The 6,000-nt window shown below is 40.0% G+C and overlaps 1 protein-coding gene across 1 annotated transcript in view; it reads left to right on the top strand.

The window, feature by feature from the left end:
* The first annotated feature begins 2,926 nt into the window (after window positions 1-2,926).
* LRRC32 (leucine rich repeat containing 32) overlaps window positions 2,927-6,000 on the top strand; it is a 40,490-nt gene continuing 37,416 nt past the window's right edge. Inside the window, exon 1 of the mRNA XM_072133927.1 lies at window positions 2,927-3,072. The gene's annotated coding sequence lies outside the window, so the exon portion shown is untranslated. The remainder of the gene's footprint in view (window positions 3,073-6,000) is intronic.

Here is a 6,000-nt window from a genome sequence, read left to right as displayed (position 1 = left end):
GCACCAGCAGCAGAATAGTGAGTGCAGCTCTGGAGTATAATACAGGATGTAACTCAGGATCAGTACAGGATAAGTAATGTCATGTATGTACACAGTGACTGCACCAGCAGCAGAATAGTGAGTGCAGCTTTGGAGTATAATACAGGATGTAACTCAGGATCAGTACAGGATAAGTAATGTCATGTATGTACACAGTGACTGCACCAGCAGCAGAATAGTGAGTGCAGCTCTGGGGTATAATACATGATGTAACTCAGGATCAGTACAGGATAAGTAATGTCATGTATGTACACAGTGACTGCACCAGCAGCAGAATAGTGAGTGCAGCTCTGGAGTATAATACAGGATGTAACTCAGGATCAGTACAGGATAAGTAATGTCATGTATGTACACAGTGACTGCACCAGCAGCAGAATAGTGAGTGCAGCTCTGGAGTATAATACAGGATGTAACTCAGGATCAGTACAGGATAAGTAATGTCATGTATGTACACAGTGACTGCACCAGCAGCAGAATAGTGAGTGCAGCTCTGGAGTATAATACAGGATGTAACTCAGGATAAGTACAGGATAAGTAATGTCATGTATGTACACAGTGACTGCACCAGCAGCAGAATAATGAGTGCAGCTCTGGAGTATAATACAGGATGTAACTCAGGATCAGTACAGGATAAGTAATGTCATGTATGTACACAGTGACTGCACTAGCAGCAGAATAGTGAGTGCAGCTCTGGAGTATAATACAGGATGTAACTCAGGATCAGTACAGGATAAGTAATGTCATGTATGTACACAGTGACTGCACCAGCAGCAGAATAGTGAGTGCAGCTCTGGAGTATAATACAGGATGTAACTCAGGATCAGTACAGGATAAGTAATGTCATGTATGTACACAGTGACTGCACCAGCAGCAGAATAGTGAGTGCAGCTCTGGAGTATAATACAGGATGTAACTCAGGATCAGTACAGGATAAGTAATGTCATGTATGTACACAGTGACTGCACCAGCAGCAGAATAGTGAGTGCAGCTTTGGAGTATAATACAGGATGTAACTCAGGATCAGTACAGGATAAGTAATGTCATGTATGTACACAGTGACTGCACCAGCAGCAGAATAGTGAGTGCAGCTCTGGGGTATAATACATGATGTAACTCAGGATCAGTACAGGATAAGTAATGTCATGTATGTACACAGTGACTGCACCAGCAGCAGAATAGTGAGTGCAGCTCTGGAGTATAATACATGATGTAACTCAGGATCAGTACAGGATAAGTAATGTCATGTATGTACACAGTGACTGCACCAGCAGCAGAATAGTGAGTGCAGCTCTGGAGTATAATACAGGATGTAACTCAGGATCAGTACAGGATAAGTAATGTCATGTATGTACACAGTGACTGCACCAGCAGCAGAATAGTGAGTGCAGCTCTGGAGTATAATACAGGATGTAACTCAGGATCAGTACAGGATAAGTAATGTCATGTATGTACACAGTGACTGCACCAGCAGCAGAATAGTGAGTGCAGCTCTGGAGTATAATACAGGATGTAACTCAGGATCAGTACAGGATAAGTAATGTCATGTATGTACACAGTGACTGCACCAGCAGCAGAATAGTGAGTGCAGCTCTGGAGTATAATACAGGATGCAATTAAGGATCAGTACAGGATAAGTAATGTAATGTATGTACACAGTGACTGCACCAGCAGCAGAATAGTGAGTGCAGCTCTGGAGTATAATACAGGATGTAACTCAGGATCAGTACAGGATAAGTAATGTCATGTATGTACACAGTGACTGCACCAGCAGCAGAATAGTGAGTGCAGCTCTGGAGTATAATACAGGATGTAACTCAGGATCAGTACAGGATAAGTAATGTCATGTATGTACATAGTGACTGCACCAGCAGCAGAATAGTGAGTGCAGCTCTGGAGTATAATACAGGATGTAACTCAGGATCAGTACAGGATAAGTAATGTCATGTATGTACACAGTGACTGCACCAGCAGCAGAATAGTGAGTGCAGCTCTGGAGTATAATACATGATGTAACTCAGGATCAGTACAGGATAAGTAATGTCATGTATGTACACAGTGACTGCACCAGCAGCAGAATAGTGAGTGCAGCTCTGGAGTATAATACATGATGTAACTCAGGATCAGTACAGGATAAGTAATGTCATGTATGTACACAGTGACTGCACCAGCAGCAGAATAGTGAGTGCAGCTCTGGAGTATAATACAGGATGTAACTCAGGATCAGTACAGGATAAGTAATGTCATGTATGTACACAGTGACTGCACCAGCAGCAGAATAGTGAGTGCAGCTCTGGAGTATAATACAGGATGTAACTCAGGATCAGTACAGGATAAGTAATGTCATGTATGTACACAGTGACTGCACCAGCAGCAGAATAGTGAGTGCAGCTCTGGAGTATAATACAGGATGTAACTCAGGATCAGTACAGGATAAGTAATGTCATGTATGTACACAGTGACTGCACCAGCAGCAGAATAGTGAGTGCAGCTCTGGAGTATAATACAGGATGCAATTAAGGATCAGTACAGGATAAGTAATGTAATGTATGTACACAGTGACTGCACCAGCAGCAGAATAGTGAGTGCAGCTCTGGAGTATAATACAGGATGTAACTCAGGATCAGTACAGGATAAGTAATGTCATGTATGTACACAGTGACTGCACCAGAGGCAGAATAGTGAGTGCAGGATGAGTACACTATTGGGTATAAGGTGATACAGGTATGTGTAGTATATTGTGTATATGTCCCGGTGACCCCCTGGCAGGGAGCTGTCATGTACTGTCAGTATAATACTCCTCCCCAGTAACACTACTAGCACTAAGACCTGGCTCCCGCCCCGCACTTCCCACTAGTTATAGCACAGTCCCATATAAGGATTGCAGGATATTTCCCTGAAAATGTCTAAGTTCCTGTTCAGTTTTGCAAAGTTTCAAGTGAGGCTTCCACATAGGAGCAGAAGGCTGAGTGATGAATGACTCCAAGGAGCTAGCAGCATCCTCCAGGAGCCCCTCCAGCCTGCACTCTACATAAGGTAATCCCAGGGACCTTCTCCACATGTAGCAGAGCTGAGGATGTCACACTGTGCCATGGATGTGATCTGCTGGAGAGTTATCATACAGATGAATGTCACTATGTAGACACTTGACAAGTTCAGTTCTGCTACATCTGCAGCATATACTGCACTGTCCTAGTGGATGATGTGTCCTGTCAGTGTGTACAGCGCCCTACAGCCCGGGCTGTCACTGCTGCATCCTCATCCTGGGCTTCTAGCAGGAGCTTCAAACACTGGATGGGTCATATACATAGAGCTTATCTCATATCTATCTCCTATCTATCCATCTCATATCTATCTATCTCATATCTATCCATCATCTATCTATTTATCTATCTATCTATCTATCTATCTCATATCTATCTATCTATCTATCTCATATCTATCTATCTATCCATCTCATATCTATCTATCTATCTATCTATCCATCTCATATCTATCTACCTATCTATCTCATATCTATCTCCTATCTATCTATCTATCTATCTATCTATCCATCTCATATCTATCTATCTATCTATCTATCCATCATCTATCTATTTATCCATCTATCTCATCCACCTATCATCTATATATCATCAATGCATTATGGAATATGATGGTGTTATATAAAGAGCGATTATTATTATATACATTTTGTGGACCTACCTGCCATGTACTTATTGATCTTTACACTTGGTATTTATACTGTATACATCTCTTTTATGTATGTATATGTCTACCCATCTATGATCTATGTATTGATATATACCTCATACATAGCTATTTATCCGTCTGTTATGGTTATTACTATTAATAACTTAAATTTGATATTAGAATAATTTTTTTCTTTTCTTAGCATTTTGCTTCTGATAGTTTTGCCTCTGCTCACCTAAATATTTATCTCATATCTATCACATATCTATCTATCCATCTCCTATCTATCTATCTATCTATATATTTATCTATCTCCTATCTTTTTCATATCTATCTATCTCATATCTATCTATCTATCTATCTATCTCATATCTATCTCATATCTATCTCATATCTATCTCATATCTATCTCATATCTATCTCATATCTATCTCATATCTATCTCATATCTATCTCATATCTATCTCATATCTATCTCATATCTATCTCATATCTATCTATCTATCTCATATCTATCTCATATCTATCTATCTCATATCTATCTCATATCTATCTATCTCATATCTATCTCATATCTATCTATCTCATATCTATCTATCTCATATCTATCTATCTATCTCCTATATATCTATATATCTATCTCATATCTATCTCATATCTATCTATCTCATATCTATCTCATATCTATCTATCTATCTCATATCTATCTATCTCATATCTATCTATCTATCGCATATCTATCTATCTCATATCTATCGCATATCTATCTATCTATCTCATATCTATCTATCTATCTCATATCTATCTATCTATCTCATATCTATCTATCTATCTCATATCTATCTATCTCATATCTATCTATCTCATATCTATCTATCTATCTATCGCATATCTATCTATCTCATATCTATCTATCTCATATCTATCTACCTATCTATCTACCTATCTATCTCATATCTATCTCCTATCTATCTATCTATCTCTCTATCTATCTATCTCCTATCTATCTATCTATCTATCTCATATCTATCTATCTCATATCTATCTATCTATCTATCTGTCTATTAATTTATCTTTTTGTCTATGGGCTAGATGTATCACTGTTCTGCACTTAAGTGTAGTAGTTGCACCTATATTCTGGCGCATTGCTGCATCTGTGATGAGTTGATTTCCTGCCTCTTATTAATCACTTTACTTTAGGCGCAATGCTAGATTTGCCCCTTCTCCTGGAGGGGATCCCCAGTGCTGATCTGCTGCTGCACCCCTGTAATTCTTGGCAGTATCCTCCTCAGACACCAGTGTGGTCATCCTGCTACATGGGGCACTTCTCTGTCCTGTCTGCAGCTCCCACTCACTTCTGTTATATCCTACAACACGGGAACACTTATCTGTCCTGTCTCCAAAATCCTACTCACTTCTCTTCTATCGTACAACATGGGGACACTTCTCTGTCCTGTCTCCAAATTCCTACTCACTTCTCTTCTATCCTGCTACATGGGGACACTTCTCTGTCCTGTCTGCAGACCCCACTCACTTCTGTTATATCCTACAACACGGGACACTTCTCTGTCCTGTCTACAAAATCCTACTCACTTCTCTTCTATCCTGCTACATGGGGACACTTCTCTGTCCTGTCTGCAGCCCCCACTCACTTCTGTTATATCCTACAACACGGGGACACTTATCTGTCCTGTCTCCAAAATCCTACTCACTTTTCTTCTATCCTGCTACACGGAGACACTTCTTTGTCCTGTCTGAAGCTCTTACTCGCTATCATCATGTACATATTCCTATTCATCATAAAAGAAAAAAATGGCAACAGTAGAAAAATATGTGAAAAAACTACAGGGCCGATGTATTTTTTTATTTGCATTTTTTCTTTCCATTTTGCTACTTCTCTGTCGCTCGCCGTGCACTGGTTTTCATGCTTTATTATAAATTCATCTTTGACCTTCGTTTGATGGAAGATGTTGGCGCAGGATTTGTGACTAAAAAGTCCAGTCACCACCAGCAGTAGGAAAGTAGTGAAAAACTTTGTAAAAACACCCACCACGATCCAACAATTCGGAAGTGGAGTAAAACAAAGGGGCACATTTACTAAGGGTCCGAATTACGTTGTTTCCCGAATTTTTCCGAATTGCCCTGGGATTTTGGTGCACGCGATCAGATTGTGGCGCATCGGCTTTCACGCGACAGAAATCGGGGGCCGTCGGAAAACCCGACGGAATCGGAAAAAACGCAGAATTTAAAAATTTATGCCGCAAAAATAGC

The sequence above is a fragment of the Engystomops pustulosus genome, chromosome 2 (assembly GCF_040894005.1).
Source record: "Engystomops pustulosus chromosome 2, aEngPut4.maternal, whole genome shotgun sequence".
NCBI lineage: Eukaryota > Metazoa > Chordata > Amphibia > Anura > Leptodactylidae > Engystomops > Engystomops pustulosus.
Note: the sequence above shows the minus strand (reverse complement) of the source record. Positions and strands in the feature narration are given on the sequence as shown.